The sequence below is a fragment of the Rhinatrema bivittatum genome, chromosome 8, assembly GCF_901001135.1.
Source record: "Rhinatrema bivittatum chromosome 8, aRhiBiv1.1, whole genome shotgun sequence".
Classification (NCBI taxonomy): Eukaryota; Metazoa; Chordata; class Amphibia; order Gymnophiona; family Rhinatrematidae; genus Rhinatrema; species Rhinatrema bivittatum.
In genome coordinates this window covers 3,821,947-3,841,313 of record NC_042622.1, presented here as the reverse complement: position 1 = coordinate 3,841,313, position 19,367 = coordinate 3,821,947, and the positions used below count along the sequence as shown (strand labels likewise).

General features: G+C 43.1%; 1 protein-coding gene across 2 annotated transcripts in view; it reads left to right on the top strand.

The window, feature by feature from the left end:
• Positions 1 to 19,367, top strand: part of CSNK2A1 (casein kinase 2 alpha 1) — a 127,510-nt gene that overhangs the window by 26,154 nt on the left and 81,989 nt on the right. The window contains exon 1 of one of the 2 annotated variants that reach the window (XM_029611051.1): positions 18,770 to 18,791. The exons of the other annotated variant lie outside the window; for it this stretch is intronic. The gene's annotated coding sequence lies outside the window, so the exon portion shown is untranslated. Of the gene's footprint in view, positions 1 to 18,769; positions 18,792 to 19,367 lie in introns of those variants that run through there. 2 annotated transcript variants of the gene reach the window in all.

The window sequence follows — 19,367 nt, the reverse complement described above, 5'->3', positions numbered from 1 at the left end:
AGAAAGTTTATCATCTAAGCCGGCTCACCGCAATACGCCATAAATGGGTGCAAAAATTTGAGAAATTGTGGCAGCCATTTATTCAGTGGCAAGATCCCACTCCAACACCAGTGGGAGAACCTATTACACTTTAAGAACAGCGATACTATTGTAGGAACACTTTAACACCGGCGTATACAGATGCGCAGTTAAGTTGGGGGTGGGAGGGTTAGGGGCTAATATATCATGCAATGTTTGGGAACAGTCGGTGTTTGCATGTAATGAGTGCATTGGTAATAAAGACATCTTCTAGACAAGTATATTAGTTAACAAACTCGTTTTATTACCATTAATATTCCAGTATTTATTTATTTAACATTTTTATATACCGGGATTCATGTAAAAATATCATCTCGGTTTACATTAGAACGGTATCAAGCATGTAAGAATGCGATTACATAGAACTTGGATCAAATAATGGGGAATAATGAAAAAATGATATTAAAGAAAATGATTGACATGTTTTTTGAGCCAAGTCTGGTTTGGCTGAAGATCTAGGTACATACTGGAATTAATTTAAGGTCCGTGTACAATGAGTAAACTTGTATTGATCGGCTGCAGAGTTGGGATGCTAAACTATATGGATAGTCTGAATAGATAGCTTGATATTTAGCCTGTTGGCTAGTAAGGTGATGAAGGAGGTACGTCATTAGCCTACATGAAACGCTTGTATAAGATAGCTTAAGTCTGACATTAATGGGAATTGCCATCTCTTTCTTTGTAATACATACTTGTAACTGTTCACACTGTTGTATACTTTTCAATAAAAATTGTCAATTTCAAAAAAGGAGATACCACCCAGAAAAAGTGCCTTATGCGATGCATAAAATAGTTTAATTTGAAACACATTGAAAATAACAGATGTTTTGTCTGAGCACTCATGTTTTCTTAATGCTGCACATCTTACAGATTCTACCAGGGGTCTGTAAGTTTATGAACACAACTGTAGATGGAATATATACTCTCAAAGCTGCACTTAAGCAGGGAGTATTGGTATTGCTGATCAGTTGTGCATTAAGGTCAAAACTTTATACTCAATCCATGCTTGGACAGGAAGCCAGTGCAGCAGTACCAGATTTGGAGTAATATGATCACATTTTCCATCATTAGTAAGTAGCCTAGTGACTAAATTTTGGAGCAGCTGCAGAGCCTGCAGTGAAGATTTAGGAAGTCCCAAAAACAGAGTTACAGTAATCCATGCTTGACAGCGAATATTGCAGTACAAGACAAAAATCTGCAGCATCCAATAACTGTTTTAGATGCCTCAGCATCCGAAGTTTAAAATAGCCAGTGCAAACCAGATTAATATGCACAGACAAGGAGAGATGGGAATCTGTCAGAGATGACATGATAGGCAGAAAAGGGGGAGGAGTAACACTCTATCATGTAAAGCGAAAGTTGCTTACCTGTAATGTATGGTGGGGTGACATCATCTGAGAGAGCCCAGTGTGGAAGCTTTTGAGGATGCTCGATTGAGCATATGCTGCATGGCCTGTGTGGCGCCCAGCCACCTTAAATCTTTCATATCTCTATATAATGTGAAGAGCAGCTCCAAGGGGGGTGGGAGAGTTTTGTGAGGACTTCCACCCTGCTGGCCTTGGAGATCACCACCTCCCCGACAGAGGGTGGAAAACTAGAAAAATGTTGCCAGTAGGCATTTTTATATACCGAGCATATTAGGTGAACTTCATGTCTGTTTACATTGCAGACTTGGAGACAAAAAACCTTAAAATTAAAACATCAAATAAAACTCTGTAAAATCACTAAAATCTCATACTCTTTCTATACTGCCATATTACAAAATAATAAAATACAATACTGATCAAAATTACCTAATCTATTGATAACCTCATTAAGATATTTAAAATTATAAAATCAAAACCTTCTTTATCTAACTAAATTTCAGGGGGAGTCACTAAAAGGATGTTATTCTGCCGTGTTAAAAGCCTGTTCAAACAGCCCTGTTTTTAGTTGTTTCTTAAATGGTTGTATACTAGCCTCTAATCGAATATTTACTGGTAGCGAGTTCCAGAGGTTTGGTCCCACTAGAGAGAGAGCTCTTTACCTAATTACAGATTTAGGTAAAGGCATTGCGAGTAAAGCCTTGCCTAAGGATGGTAGGTTACGGGAGGGTGTATGGATATGAAGAGATGCGTTTAACCATTCTGTGTTGTTGCCGTAGATGGTTTTATGAATAAGAGTCAGGCATTTGTATGAATACGGAAGTAAATAGGTAGCCAATGGAGGTCCATTAAGATGGGAGTGATGTGATCGAATTTCTTAGAATTTGTCAGCAAGCGTGCGGCAGCAGTCTGCAAGAGTTGTAGGGGGCGAATAGATGACAATGGAAGTCCCAGTAGGAGAGCGTTGCAATAGTCCAACTTAGATAGTAAAAGGGCTTGGAGGACTGTTCGAAAATAGTTACTATGTAACAAAGGTTTTAATTTCTTCAGAATTTGCAATTTATAAAAACCCTCCTTTATTGTGGTTTTTATAAAAGCCTTTAAATTGAGTTCGCTATCTAGTATAGCACCAAGATCCCTAACTTCTCACTTAATATTGGGAGGGGGTGGATTTGAACTAATATCTAAAGAAATTCTTTCCGTCATCTTGTTACAAATATAAAGAATCTCGGTTTTAGTATCATTTAACAGAAATGACGTGTGTGTGAGTAGTTGCTTTATGGAATTGGAATAAATTTCCCAGAGTTTTTTTATTGGTAAGAGGATCTGAGCATCATTGGCAAAAATGTAATGTACTAATCCTAGGCCAGCTAGTAGCCTACACAAAGGGGCCTTATATATATATATTAAACAGCTTACCTGTAATAGTAATATGGGAAAAGGCTAGCTACCTTCCTAAATAGATTTTGGATGGTAGCAGGCCTTTTCCTTTTTTTATGGGGGGGGGGGGTACGAGGTCAGGAAAAATAGTGGGCCCTATCGGTGATGCAGTTGGGTTCTGAACCTCAAATAGACCTCACAGGGCAACAGTGGATACCTTAATGGCCAAATCTGCTGGGAACGTGCAAACTGAACTTCATATTGCAGATTTGCAAATCTCCATGGAAGCCAATCTAGGGTGGGCTGCTGATGCTGCCATAGCTCTTATCTCTCTAAGCCTTAACATGTCCTACCAGATTCAGGTCTGCCTGGGCATAACATAAGATAGCCATACTGGGTCAGTCCAAGGGTCCCTCAAGCCCAGCATCCTGTTTCCAACAGAGGCAAATCCAGGATACAATTACCCTAACATTAAATAGATCCCATGCTACTAATGCCGGCAACCAGCAGTGGTTGTTGATTAATAGCAGTTCATGGACTTCTCCTCGAGGAACTTATTCAAACCTTTTTTTTTAAATCCAACTAAACTAACTGCCTTAATCACATTCTCTGGCAATGAATTCCAGAGCTTAATTGTGCATTGAGTGAAAAATAATTTTCTCCATTTTTTTAAAATGTGCTGCTTGTAATTTCATGGAGTGCCCCCAATCCTTGTATTACCCAAAAGAGTAAATAACTGATTCTCATTTATCTGTTCAAGTCCTTTCATGACTTTGTAGACCTCTGTCATATCCTCCCTCAGCCTTCTCTTCTCCAAGCTGAAAAGTCCTAACTTCTTTAACCTTTCCTCATAGGGGAGCTGTTCCATCCCCTTTATCATTTTGGTAGCCCTTCTCTGTACTTTCTCCACTGCAACTATATCTTTTTTGAGATGTGGCAACAAGAATTGCGCACAGTATTCAAGGTGCGGACTCATCATGGAGCAATACAGAGGCATTATGACATTTTCCATTTTATTCACCATTCCATTCCTAATAATTCCTAACATTGTTTGCTTTTTTGATCGCCACAGCACACTGCACCGACTGATTTCAATGTATTATCCACTATGATGCTTAGATCTCTTTCCTGGCTGGTAATTCCTATGTGGAACTTAATATTGTGTAACTACTACAGCAAGGGCTATATTTCCCTATATGCATCGCCTTGCACTTGTCCACATTATATTTCATCTGCCATATGGATACCCAATCTTCCAGTCTCTCAAGGTCGTCCTGCAATTTCACAATACGCATGTAGTTTAACTACCCTCAGTTTTGTATCATCTTCAAATTTGATCACCTTTCCAGACCATTTATAAATATATTAAAAAAACACTGGTCCCAGAACAGATCCCTGAGGCACTCCACTGTTTACCCTTTTCCACTGGGAAAATTGACCATTTAATCCTACTGTTTCCTGCCTTTTAAGAACATAAGAAATTGCCATGCTGGGTCAGACCAAGGGTCCATCAAGCCCAGCATCCTGTTTCCAACAGAGACCAAACCAGGCCACAAGAACCTGGCAATTATCCAAACACCAAGAAGATCCCATGCTACTGATGCCAGTAATAGCAGAGGCCATTCCCTAAGTCAACTTTATTAATAGCCGTTAATGGACTTCTCCAAGAACTTATCCAAACCTTTTTGAACCCAGCTACACTAACTGCACTAACCACATCCTCTGGCAACAAATTCCAGAGCTTAATTGTGCATTGAGTGAAAAAGAATTTTCTCCGATTAGTCTTAAATGTGCTACTTGCTCACTTCATGGAGTGCCCACTGGTTCCTTCTATTATCCGAAAGTGTAAATAACCGAGTCACATCTACTCGTTCAGGACCTCTCATGATTTTAAAGACCTCTATCATATCCCCCCTCAAAAGGACATCTCCTCCTATTCCTTGAATTTTTTGTTTTCTTAGAAGCCTCTCATGTGAGATTTTGTGGAACGTCTTCTGAAAATCCAAATACACTACATCTACTGGTTCACCATTATCCACATTTTTATTAGCCCCTTCAAAAAATTGAAGCAGATTTGTGAGGCAAGACTTCCCTTGGATAAATCCATGCCGACTGTGTCCCATTAAATCATGTCTTTCTATATGTTCTGCGATTTTATTCCTTATAATATTTTCCACGAGTTGTAGTATGCTAGCCAGTTGAAAAGGGTGCACTTGGAAACAAAAGTTCATGTTTGGGGTCAAATGAAACAAAAAGCTGGATAGACTTTAAGGACCTCGGTCAACTCCAGATAGAAGGCAGAGGCTTTTTTGCAATCCAAACTGTGCATCCCTTGTTTGCTTTTTCAGATATGTGGCCTGGGGAAAAATGTTAGGATGATTGACTGACTGGTTAAGGCGGAAGTCTTACACTACCTGAGGCAGAACCGCCCTGTTGAAAAAAAACTTAGTAAAAGGTGGATAAGTCACTAGGGCTTTGGAGCTCACGGATTCTAATGAAGTGACCTTCCAGGTCAGGTTTTTGACCTCACAGGAATCTAATGGCTGAGAGAGCTTTTTTCTGCTCAGTCATAACACATTCAGGTCCCATGACCTTTTTGGTTTTATTTCATATTTTATTGATTAGAATTGTATTTAGGAATTACCAGTTGATAGAAAAAGAGCAATATCTTTTGTTTGAGAATGTAGTATATATATTACATTATGCCTTTTTGTTCTTTTTAAAGTAGAAGACTTAGTGGAATCCTTCCTAGAAGCCTGAAGAATGCAAGACACATCCTCTGCTATATTAAGGGAATACAGTGCTATCCTCTCAACATCCAGGCTGTGAGGGCTAGGGACCTGAAATTGGGATGTCGCGGCATTCTCTGATTCTGAGTGATCAGTGATGGGAAATTGATGTCATTGAATTCTTGATTGACACCTCCGATAGGAGTGGAAACCAAACCTGTTTTGGTCAGTAGGGTGCTATGAGAATCATGGTACAACCCCTATTCCCCCATCTCTTCTGAGTTTTAGCAGGGATTTTGCTACCAGAGAAGTTGGATGGTAAGCATACAAAAGGTCTGGTCTCCAATTTAGGGAGAAGGCATCCAAGGCTGGTTTGCTTTGCATCCCTATTGTGGAGCAGAAGTTTGGGACCTTTGTGTTCAGAGGAGATGCAAATGGATCTGCTATGGGTGTTCCCCCTCTCATAGAATATCTGATTTGCTACTCTTGTCCAGGGATCATTTATAAGGTTCTAGGATGCGACTCAAGGGTGTCTGCCAGGACATTCCCCTCACCTACCAGGTACATGGCCCTCGGGACCATTCTATGAGAAATGGCCCTATTCCACATCTGGGCACTTTCCTGCTTGTTGTGGAACATCGCTGTATAAATGAGGACACTCCATTGGCTAACTAATCTCAGATAGCCTTAGATATCATCCTTGGTACTAGGAAGTTTATCTGATGAAGTCTTTCCTGAGCAGACCATAAGCCCTGATTGTGAATTTCCTCTAAATGAGCCCCACAGCTCAGGATAGATGCATCCATGGTTAAGTCAGTTTACAATGGAGGAATTTGGAAGGATATTCCTTTGACCAGATTTGGTCAGGGAGTCCCGAGTTGGCTTGAGTCCATTGTGATCTTACATAGTAACACAGTAAAGGACAGATAAAGACCCAAATAATCCGTCAAGCAGGTTGCTTGGGTAGCACCCACCACTCCATGCAGGTTATCCCCATTAAAGTTAGCAATAGGTTACCCTTTCTCTTTATTTCCATCCTCTAGTCATTAGGGATCCTCTGTATTTATCCTATGCCCTCTTGAATTCCATTACCTTGAGAAGGTTGTAGCCCATCTGCTTTGGTTGTCGACTCTGGAAATCCAATAAGAAAAGGTGAAGGGCACATTTATAGGGATTGGCTGCAGAATTGTAACTTTATTTATAAATTGATGTTCAGATTGTGTAGAAGTTTATAAGAAAAGATTTTTGTATTTTATTGGATTACTGTTTCCTTGGGTTATTCTAACATTGTACTTAATTGGAAATAGTTGCTTCATACCTTCTTGATCTATTTGTCTAATGACTCTGGAAATCAGTACAACCCACTCTGGGCCTGAGCTCCTGAGTAGCTGACCAGGTACTGAGGAGGTTACATCCATCTGCATATTTCACCCAGCTGCCTTGGAGATAGTCTCCATAAGTCACCTTAACCCACCTCTGGCCTGAGCTGCTGCCACCCCGCTGTGTTCCTTAACCTTTTAGATCCTGCTCATTGAAGGAATTATTTCCTGATGCCCCTTTTTACATATCTTAGTTAACTAAGACCCAAATATGGTATAAATATGGTATAAAAAATTTGCAAGTAATTAAAAGTATATGAAAAAATGTTTCACTTGTGGAACATTGGTACCTAAAAGATTAAGGAGGTTACAGGCTTCTATTTCCTAATCTCTTCTGAATGCTAATCCTCCCCACTTTTATTCCCTGCTGCAAGCCACTACTGTCACCAAGTCCAGCTTCCCCATTCCCTATATTCTTTATCTCACCTGCCATACTGTCATATGCACTGGCCATTGTGCTTGAACTTGAAAGTTTTTTACTCTCATCCAGGCATCTCCATTCTCCCTGACAGCATCTCATCTTTGTTGCTGTCGTCACACCCCTACCTCTCTTCTATGTATTCTCCTTCTCCTATTCTCAGCCAGGTTATCAGTCCCAATCCTGGCCCTCCAAGGCAACTTTTACCCTACTGCTGCATATCAAACCATTACCCTTCCAATCTTATCCCCCTTCTCCTTCTCTCTTTTCTTCCGTTCATGTGTTGCAAGAGGATGTGGTTAGTGCAGTTAGCGTATCTGGGTTCAAAAAAAGGTTTGGATAAGTTCATGGAGGAGAAGTCCATTAACGGCTATTAATCAAGTTGACTTAGAAAATAGCCACTGCTATTACTAGCAACAGTAACCTGGAATAGACTTAGTTTTTGGGTACTTGCCAGGTTTTTATGGCCTGGATTGGCCACTGTTGGAAACAGGATGCTGGACTTGATGGACCCTTGGTCTGACCCAGCATGGCAATTTCTTATGTTATGTTCTAAGCTAGTAAATTCAGTAGAGTAATGCAGGGAAGGCAAGCTACCTGCTATCCCAGAATATATAGACTAACATCAGAAAAAGAAGGAAGAAGTTCTCTTCTTTCATCTACAGTGAGTAGTGAGAGTATCCCATTTGTCTGGACTGGTCTGTCAGGACTCAAGGAAATGAAATTAACTGGTAAATTTAAATTTCAGCTTTATTTTAATTTCTCCTCCCACTTTTTAAACTTTTTTTTGTCAGGAGCAATATTCTGATTTCATTGGCTTCCTTCTGCTACTCCTGTCATTTAGTTTAAATGTCTGATGGCATATCTGAATTTCCTAATTAAAATCCTTTTTCCTGCTACAGATAGATGTAGGCCCTTTTTACCGTATAGCATTTTACTATTTCATAAATGGCTCCTTTACACCAGTTATTGAGCCATGTATTGACATGGTCTATTTAACTTCGTCTTTCCTTTCTTTTTTCATGAGCAGGTAACATTTTTTGAAAAGGCAGAGGTCTTTGCTATATGTCCAAGCTGCTTTCCCAGAATCTGAAAAGCTCTCTGTATTGCTTGGTTGCTATTCCCAGATGGAGGATAAGATTGATTTTATAGTTTTTACTTTTTTTTTCCTCTAATTGCATTCCCTATTTGGTTTGCATTTCTGCCAACTGAGGATCCTGGAAGGCATTTCATTATTGTGTGTCCCTTAAAGTGAGTCCTGAAGTTAGTTCCTTTGAGTCTCCTAGTGGGAGGTGCTTTTTCATTGGTCTCATTTCATATGAAGACGTGCCAGGGGAGTGATGTATGCTATTGATGCCATGAGGCCCAACTTTCTTAACATGTCCTATGCTGATGTCTGCTGACATACTCCTTACCTCTTCTTCTGTGGACATATAAAAGTGTTCCTGTACATACCCAGATCAGTCCAGACCAGTAGGGTTATGCACTCCCACCAGCAGATGGAGTCAGAGCAAAGCTTCGAGGCACTGCTATGTACCAAGTGTGCCACCTGCAGCTCATCAGTATTTCTGACTCCAGCAGATGGTGCTCGTGTATACCTGCAGCTCTGTGTGAGATGGATTTTTCTTGTTCCCTGAGGTGCTAGGTTCAGTGTCTGGGCCATCCCTTAGGTACAGCAGAGTGAACGGGGGGAGTGGTTACCCCTGGCGCTGCTAGCCCGTGTGGTTCTGGGTCCCCTGATAGCCAGGGGACTGGCTCCCTCAACGACCCGAAGGCTCCCCCTTAGTGTCTGCGGTACAGGGAAGTAGCCCCTTTGGGGATTTTTTTTTCTATTATTCTTAGCCTAGACTTTATTTTTTTCTGTTATTAGAAGTTGAAGTTTTTGTGTAAAAAAAAAAAGAAAAAAAACCAGCTCCAAGTTACCTGTTTGCTGCGGCTCCCGGGGTAAATCAGTCTGCCCGGTGGTGCAGAGCCAGGCAGACCCCTGAAGAGGAGGGGAGAGTGTTTCAGCCCTGGTAAGAACCTCCGAGGACGTTTTTAGGCTTCCTGCCTCATTTTTACTGCTGACTCCGGAGCTATTTTTACCACGATGGCCATTTTGTGTTTTCTTTTTCAACCTTCCATGCGGCTCCCCAGCATTCCTGGGGCTGATTTTCGCAGGGTTTTGGGGGGGGGGGGGGGGTGTGTCGGTCACTAGGGCTGGGTGGCAGCACCTGATTTCCTCCGGTGGGGGGGGGGAGATATGCCCCTTTTTGCAGGAGGAACATGGCAGAAACTCCTCTGGTGGAAGCCTGTAAGGCTTGTGGGGTATGGTCAGCTTATTTAGACCCCCTGTCACTGTGCACTGGGTGGGGAAGGGGCCACAGACAAGAGGACCAAACCTAAAAAGTCTGCACGCAGGTCAGGCTCGGCAGCTGGGTCTAACAGAACCCAACCCCCACTGCGCCTCCTGTGGAAAAGGTCTCCCAGGAGGACCCTCCCCCACTGCGCGGACTCCGAGACCGGAGGAATCGAGAGACATGGACACTGATTCTAGCAGTGACGAGACGGGACTGGGAGGGATTCTCACCAGAATTTGTGCTGCTCATGCATGAAGCATTTCTGGCTTGGAAGCTCGCGAAGTGCAGAGCCCAGGAGGGGAGCGTGGGAGTTCCCGAGCGTCCCCATCTGCGAACTGAAGGTTGTCCGTCCCAGGCAACTTTGGCTCGTGTGGATCTAGCGGGTGCAGTCGACCAGCAGGGGAACGACTCCACTCCGCCCCCGAGGGACACCGCTGCAGATCAGGATGAGGTCCCTCCAGATGTAGATACGGGTGACGACGATCAGGATCCGGTAGAACCTAGTGCGGAGAGGGTCAACCCCTGCATTGTCCAGCTGTTTAAGAGGGAAGAATTGTGTCCCCTTATTCCCCAGGTGCTTGAGGAATTGGGGGTGAGACCCTCGCTGGAAAATTCTGACAGTGAGGGAGTGAACCCAATCCTGGACGATTTCCAGGGTCCACCTAGTGCTTTTTCCATCCCGAAGAAGATTCAAAAGCTCATCAACCGGGAACGGGAATCCCTGGAGGCAGGGCTTAAGGTTGGCTGGGCGATGCAAAACCTCTACCCGCTAATGGAGGAACATTTAGAACGCCTCAGGATACCTAAGGTGGATGCGGCTGTATCAGCGGTGACCAAGAAGATGACCATTACAGTGGTGGGAGCGGCTGCTCTCAGATGTGCAGGACCGCAACCTGAAGCTGCATCTGAAGCGGGTGTTCGAGGTCTCCTTAGGACCTCAGGTGGCGGTGTTTGCCATCATGATGCAAAGAGCATGTTTATGTTGGATTTAAAAACCGCAGGACCCATCGTCTTCTGGGACTGTCAGCTTCTCAGACGGCTCGTCTGGAGGCGGCGGTAGCATATGTGACAGATGCCTTATATGACTTAGTGTGTTCAGTGGCCCGGACTATAGTCTTCTCGGTGGCGGCTCGGCGACTCCTATGACTCTGCAATTGGGCTGCGGATGCTTCCTCCAAGTCGCTACTGTGCAGTCTGCCTTTTCAAGGGAAGTTGCTGTTTGGAGAGGATTTGGATCAGCTGATGAAATCTCTGGGGGATTCCAAGGGCAAAAAACTTCCAGAAGATAGAAAGCCCTACAGGAAACCCTATTTTCAGGATTTCCAAAAAAGCAGGTAGGAGAGGAGTGTTCCACCCTCTGGTTCCAGGCAGTCCTTTTGCGGCTCCAGTCATCCTGCCAGAGGTGGTTTCGGTCAGGGAACCAGAACCGGGAAGCCTGCCCAATGAAATCAGGCCCGCCCATTCCTCGGATGGGATGATCAGGGGCAGGTTGTCTCAATTTTACGAGGCGTGGCCAGGATCTCCTCCGATCCCTGGGTAATGGAGGTGGTAAAAGAAGGTTACACCTTAGAATTTTCTCGGCCTCTCATGCCAGCCTTTGTGGAATCGTGATGTTTCCCGCAAAAAGCAAGCAGCGGTAGAAGACACTCTACAAAGATTGCTGGCCCTGAAGGCCAGCGTCCCCATGCCGTCCGAGGAACGGGGGAGGGCACGGTACTCCATTTATTTCGTGGGAGAGTTCCTCGCCTCCTTGGATCTCACCGAGGCTTATCTACACATCCCGATTCGCAGCGCTCACCAGAGATTCCTACGATTCAAGATCCTGGGTCAGCATTTTCAATTCCAGGGCACTGCCATTCGGACTGGCGACTGCCTCGCCCACCTTTACCAAGGTGATGGTTGTGGTGCAGCGACACTCCAGAAGGAAGGGATAATGGCTCATCCTTTCCTCGACGATTGGCTGATTCGAGTCAAGTTGGAAGAGGAAGGCGAGCAGACGGCTCTTCGTGTGATCCATTGTCTCCAGTCCCTAGGCTGGGTAATCAACGAAGCGAAAAGTCATCTGACTTCGTCACAGTGTCTGGAGTATTTGGGAACTCGTTTTGACACCCTCCAGGGCAGGGTGTTTCTCACGAACTACAGGATGTACAAATTGCAGCAACAATTAAAATCATCCATTGTACCTGAAGACTGGAGGATAGCTAATGTAACCGCAATATTTAAAAAGAGCTCCAGGGGCAATCCGGGAAACTACAGACCAGTTAGCCTGACTTTAGTGCCAGGAAAAATAGTGGAAAGTGTTCTAAACATCAAAATCACAGCACATATAGAAAGACATGGTTTAATGGAACAAAGTCAGCATGGCTTTACCCAAGGCAAGTCTTGCCTCACAAATGTGCTTCACTTTTTTGAAGGAGTTAATAAAGGTGAACCGGTAGATGTAGTATACTTGGATTTTCAGAAGGCATTTGACAAAGTTCCTCATGAGAGGCTTCTAGGAAAAGTAAAAAGTCATGGGATAGGTGGCGATGTCCTTTCGTGGATTGCAAACTGGCTAAAAGACAGGAAACAGAGTAGGATTAAATGGACAATTTTCTCAGTGGAAGGGAGTGGGCAGTGGAGTGCCTCAGGGATCTGTATTGGGACCCTTACTTTTCAATATATTTATAAATGATCTGGAAAGAAATACGACGAGTGAGGTAATCAAATTTGCAGATACAAAATTGTTCAGAGTAGTGAAATCAAAAGCAGATTGTGATAAATTGCAGGAAGACCTTGTGAGACTGGAAAATTGGGCATCCAAATGGCAGATGAAATTTAATGTGGATAAGTGCAAGGTGATGCATATAGGGAAAAATAACCCATGCTATAGTTACACAATGTTAGGTTCCATATTAGGTGCTACAACCCAAGAAAGAGATCTAGGCGTCATAGTGGATAACACATTGAATTCGTCGGTTCATTGTGCTGCGGCAGTCAAAAAAGCAAACAGAATGTTGTGAATTATTAGAAAGGGAATGGTGAATAAAACGGAAAATGTCATAATGCCTCTGTATCGCTCCATGGTGAGACCGTACCTTGAATACTGTGTACAGTTCTGGTTGCCGCATCTCAAAAAAGATATAATTGCGATGGAGAAGGTACAGAGAAGGGCTACCAAAATGATAAAGGGAATGGAACACATCCCCTATGAGGAAAGACTAAAGAGGTTAGGACTTTTCAGCTTGGAGAAGAGACGGCTGAGGGGGGATATGATAGAGGTGTTTAAAATCATGAGAGGTCTAGAACGAGTAGATGTGAACCAGTTATTTACTGTTTCGGATAATAGAAAGACTAGGGGGCACTCCATGAAGTTAGCATGTGGCACATTTAAAACTAATCGGATAAAGTTCTTTTTTACTCAACGCACAATTAAACTCTGGAATTTGTTGCCAGAGGATGTGGTTATTGCAGTTAGTATAGCTGTGTTTTAAAAAAGGATTGGATAAGTTCTTGGAGGAGAAGTCCATTACCTGCTATTAATTAAGTTGACTTAGAAAATAGCCACTGCTATTACTAGCAACGGTAACATGGAATAGACTTAGTTTTTGGGTACTTGCCAGGTTCTTATGGCCTGGATTGGCCACTGTTGGAAACAGGATGCTGGGCTTGATGGACCCTTGGTCTGACCCAGTAGGGCATGTTCTTATGTTCTTAAATGCATCTCTTGTTACAGCTTCCAATCCCCAGAGTGTGGGATTATCTACAAGTTCTGGGGTTTATGGCTTCGACGTTGGAATTGGTGCATTGGGCCTTCGCTCACCTGAGACTGTTGCAGAGAGAGAGATCTACTGTTGCGGTGGGACCCAGTGTTGGAGCAATACCAGTTGCCCCTGCCTTTGTCGCAGCGAATCAGGTCCAGCCTGCAATGGTGGCTGTCGGAAGACAAATTACAGGAGGGGATGCCCCTCGAAGTCCTGGATTGGGTGATCATGACAACGGATGCGAGCCTTAAAGGCTGGGGAGCAGTGTGCTTCGGTCATGCAGCGCAGGGAACCTGATCCTTACCCAAACGGTCGTTGTCTATCAATCGCCTAGAGACAAGGGCAGTCCGCAAAGCGTTGTTGGCATTCCAGTCCCTGGTGTAGGGGAGAATGGTTCGAGTCTTCTCTGACAACGTCACCACAGTGGCTTATTTATTTATTTAAAAATGTTTATATACCGCCTTTACAATTCAGAGAATTAATCAAAACGGTTTACAACCAAACATACATAATAACTGAAAAATGGAAATAAAAAGCGGTATCCAACCGAACATACATAATAAAACAAAATAAAAACAAATTAAAATTATCATTAAATAAATAATTCACTAAACATTTATGCCCTGCATCATTAGACAGTAAATAGATTGAATCTATGATATTATATCTTATGACTGAAACTATTAAAATAAAATAATGTGTGAAGGAGATGTGAATGAATGTTAATTTTGCAAGTTGGAGAGTAAACTGTAAGCTTTCTGAAATAGATAAGTTTTTAATGATTTTTTAAATTGTTTTGAGGAAATGAGGCGGAGAGAGTCTGGAAGAGAATTCCATAAAACAGGGCCGGCTACAGAAAAAGCCCTTTTTCTAGTTATTTCGTATTTAGCCAGTTTGACTGTAGGTACATCTAAAAGGTTTTTGGAGAGGGATCTGAGTTGTCTCGGGGGTTTATATATGCGAAGATTAGTACATAGCCAGGTAGATGAAGTATTATAGATGAGCGAGTGAGTAATAGATAGTACTTTAAACTGAATTTGGAATTTGATTGGCAACCAATGGAGAGAAGATAAAACAGGAGTAATATGGCTTCGACGTGAGGTACCAACAAGCAGCTGAGCAGCAGAGTTTTGAATTTATTGCAAAGGATATAAAGCAGAGTCCGATAAACCTAAAAGTAGGGCATTACAATAATCCATACCCGAGAAAATCAAAGACTGCAGGACAGTTCGATAATCTTTAAGAAAAAGAAAGGGTCGGATTCTTTTCAATAGGTGTAATTTATAGAAGGATTTTTTTGTAATATTTGCAATGTGATCGACCATAGAAAGATCTGAATTAATTGTAATACCTAAGCTGATAGTGGAAGTACTAATAGGAATAGAAATGCCCTTAAAATTTAAGTGGGAAGGAGGGCCTATGGTGGAATTGGATATAGAAGAAAGATGAGTAATGGTAGTTTTTGAGGGGTTCAGGAGTCCGGCTGTGGCACAGGCAGCACACCTCTTCGCTTGGGCTGAGCTTCATCTGGAAGGCATCGCAGCCTCTAACGTGGCAGGCGTGGACAACGTGCAGGTGGACTTCCTCAGTCGTCAACAGCTGGATCCCGGGGAGTGGGAACTGTCCCAGGAGGGTTGGAATCACATTTGTTTCTGATGGGGAGTTCCCCAACTGGACCTCATGGTGACCCGTGTCAACGCCAAGACAGACTGGTTCTACAGCCGAAAGAAGGAAATCGGGCGGTAGGTGTAGATGCCCTAGTCTGCAAGTGGCCAACCAGAATCCTCCTGTATGCCTTTTCTCCATGGCCCCTGATTGGGAGCATTCTCCGGCGCATAGAGGACCATCCCAGTTCGGTAATTCTGGCGGCACCAGAGTGGCCGTGGCAGCTGTGGTTTGCGGACCAGGTAAGGTTGGCGACAGACGGCCCGCTACGCCTAGCTCATCTGCTGAACCTCCTGCGACAAGGGCCCATTTTTTTTCGGATTGGGAGGATCACTTCTCTCTCACAGCCTAGTTTTTGAGAGGTGGCGGTTACGGATGAAAGGTTATTCGGAACAGGTGATTTCCACCCTGCTTCAGTCCAGGTCGCCCTCGACCTCTATGTCATGCGCTCGAGTGTGGAAGGTGTTTGAAGTCTGGTGGGACCAGCAGAGTGTAGTGCCATTGTTGGTGACCATTCCTCAGGTCTTGGGATTTTTGCAGCAGGGATTATCTAAAGGTTTGGCTTATAGTTCCCTGTTTGTTCAGGTTTCGGCCCTGGGATGTCTCCTAGGATGGGTAGGTGGCAGGCCTCTAGCCAGCCACTCGGACGTTGTCCGTTTCCTGAAAGGGGCGAAGCATAACCGGGCATAACTTACGTCCTTCGTAAGTTATGCCCGGAGTCGAATCTCAATCTGGTGTTGAGGGCACTTCATGATCCCCCTTTTGAGTCTCTGGGACACGCTTCCTTAAAGTACCTCACCTTGAAGAATGTTCTTGGTGGCCATATGTTCCGCGAGGCATATTTCAGAATTGCAGGCTCTTTCCTGTAGGGATCCCTTCCTTTGCATCTTGGCTGATAGGGTGTCCCTGTGCACGGTCCCTTCCTTTTTGCCAAAGTGGTTTCTGCCTTTCATGTTAATCAGTCCGTGGAGTTACCCGGATTCCCTGATTGGGCTCGTGACCCCGCTATGGGAAGAGATCTTCATCTGTTAGATGTCCGCCAGGTTCTCCTTCGTTATTTGAAGGTCACTAACTCTTTTAAAAAATCAGATCACCTTTTTGTACTCTTTGGAGATCCGATGAAGGGTGAAAAGGAATCCTTGGCTTGCTGGCTGAAGGAAACAATTTGCTTGCCTACATTGGGAAGGGTTGCCCCCGTTCCTACTGATTTGAAAGCTCACTCGATGAGAGCGCAAGTGGCTTCTTGGGCGGAGTGTCAGTTGTCGCCTGAGGAGATTTGTAGAGCCGCAGTCTGGTCTTCCCAGCATACCTTCACAAGGCATTATCGTCTGGATGTCAGGGATCCAGATCAAGCGCTTTTTGGGGAGAGCGTTTTGCGAGTGGATCTTTTGGGTTCCCGCCCGGTGCAATGTGGCTTTGGTACATCCCACTGGTTTGGATTGATCTGGGTATGTACAGGAAAGGAAAATTGGATCTTACCTGCTAATTTTCGTTCCTGTAATACCATAGATCAGTCCCGGATCCCGCCTGGGTGCTACTTCCGAAAGACTGATTTCCCTAACAGCTGCTGTACATAGGGAATCTCTCAGAATGATTCTATAATGTTTTGGTTTTTGTTATGAACCATGGTTCAAACCTGATTTTCAGGTATTGGGACCGTTTGTTTCGGACCCTTGAGGGAGTTTTTTCCTGTTTGCCCTTGTTTTGGGAATTAGATTTTTTTTTGTCAATTATACTTTGCTTGGGTATCGATAAATACTGATGAGCTGCAGGTGGCACTCTTAGGATACTAGTGCCTTGAAGCTTTGCTCTCTGACTCCATCTGCTGGTGGAAGTGCATAACCCCGCTGGTCTGGACTGATTTGTGGTATTACAGGAACGAAAAATAGCTGGTAAGAACCAATTTTCCTATCTTCTCCTATGGAAGAAAGGATTTCACCTGTATCATTTCTTTTTTTTAATTCTTTATTTATATATTTTTCAAATACAAATGCCACAGTAACATTAAGTATATTGAGAAAATTAAGGAAAATCTCGTTTCATCAAATATTACATTACTTACTTAAACATTTCACGACTATCTTCCTTCTCTCATATAACATAATATTTGTAAAAGAAATATTGTAATTCAATTACATTTTTTAAGAAAATATCGAGCATTGCTGAGACTTAGAAATTACCAAGGAGAAACCATAATTGAAAATAAGTCAGAGATAGACATTTACATAGCTCACAACTGTTTACCTGTTTCATACCCTAATCATTTGAAACCATTGGGGATGACATGACTGGTACTTGTGCCTCCAAAAATTGCTGAAGTTGTTCTATTTGAAGAAAAACAAACATTTGTTCACCTCTCTTTATCTCAAATTTACATGGGTATTGTAAAAAGAATGAGTAACCCAAAGACTGAACTTTTTGTCTTGTAGCTAGAAATTCTTTCCTTCTAGTCCTAGTTACAGTAGCTAGATCTGGATACATTTTCAATGTTTGACCATAAAATTGTATCGGAAAGTTCTGGAAATATCTACACATAACTTTATTGACATCTTGTAACGTTATAAACAAAACTATTAATGCATTCCTATCGAACATCTGTGCTGGAATTTTCAAGGAAACTAGTTAAATTGGCCAGTATTGTTTGAGGATTAACACCTTTCCTTTCTAATGTAAAACATGTATTGAAGGGAAATCTGAATCAGTAAACATTAAGACTTCTTTAGTAAGCCTTTTCAAAGTTACAAAGGAAATTTCTCCTGCCAATTTAGGGAAATTTAATATTCTGATGTTAAGAAGTCTAATTCTATTTTCATGTATTTCCAAATGTTTTGAACAATATAATTGATCTTTCGCTATTACTACACTTATTTTCTGACAGGTTTTTATAGCTTTTTCATTTTCATTCACTTTAACTACACTGTCATTCATTTGTTGTGTATTATTCATCCTTACATGAAAATTAGGAGACATCTATTTTCTCTCAAGCCTGTTGATGGCCATACTCACGTCCCATATAGTCTCAAGCGAAACCGTTTCAGGTCTTATAATGACAAGTGGTGATTGACTTATCTGCTCTGGGGACTTTTGTTCTTGTTCTTGCTCTTTATTTCCTCCTCCAGATGATTCACAACTACTTGTGGGCGATCTCACCACTTCAACAGAGTATTTCCCCCCAGATGCAATCTCAGAGAGTGCTCCTATTGATCCAAACACTCCCTCTTCTTCCTGGGGAGACTGTTGGGCCACTTCCTCTCCTGAGCCACGTTGTACGGGTGATAAATGCACATTGGGACTTAAGGATGCCTCCTCCGGGGTGGGCTCCCGTTCTCCACAGGATCCACCAATGGATTCTCCAGCAGCCTCATTTTCCAGTTGTTAGGAAATGATCAATATCCAGTTGAGTTAAATCGGGTAAGAGCTCTGTAGGAAAAACCCTTATTTTCCCTTTTCTTTTTGGTGGCATAATCAACATTCAAATTCCCTTCAACTGTGATGTTCCTCAACGCTATGCCGATTCTTCTCAGCTCCAGAGAAAGAATTATCTGTTCCAATCAAACATGAACAAAGGATTAATTCCAAGCTGCTCCGAGCAAAGCCGCACACCGGCAGCAGCAGTGAACCGCAGGAGTGCCTGGTCTTAACGCTCCTCTGGTCCCTCCCTCCGACGTCGGGTGTATGGCGCTCAGGTCTCACCAGGTAGGAAATTATCCAAGAAGAGAACAGTCTTTTCAAGAGAAAAGAAGTCAGACAATATCTCTGGTTGCTCTGCACCTGCATCGTTTCTAGCAGAGTTCCTATAAATTCCAGTTGAGATCATGGGGTCGAGTGGGACTTGAGGGAATTTGACAAACTCGAGCAAATTCATTTGGGTGTTTGAAGTTGCTAATTGAATCTATAGCACCTCCTTGTGATGTACTCTTGACCAGCCAGTCATCCAGGTAGGGGTGAAGATGTGCAGCCAGCACTGCAAGACGTTTTGTGAACACATGGGTTGACACCAGTGCTGAAGGGCAGCATGTAATATTGGAGATGGTATTTCCCTACTACAACTCTGAGATTTCCTGTGACCTGGGAATATCTCTGTGGGTGCATGCATAGCCAGTCCTCTTTTTCCAGAAAAGGGATTAAGATGGCCAGGAGAAACTATCTTGAACCTTTCCTTTATCAGGAATTTATTCAAAGCCCTCAGGTCTAGGATGAGACTAAGAAACCCTTGTTTTCTTTGGGATCAGGATGTACTTGGAATAAAATCCCCATCCTGTTTCCCCTGGT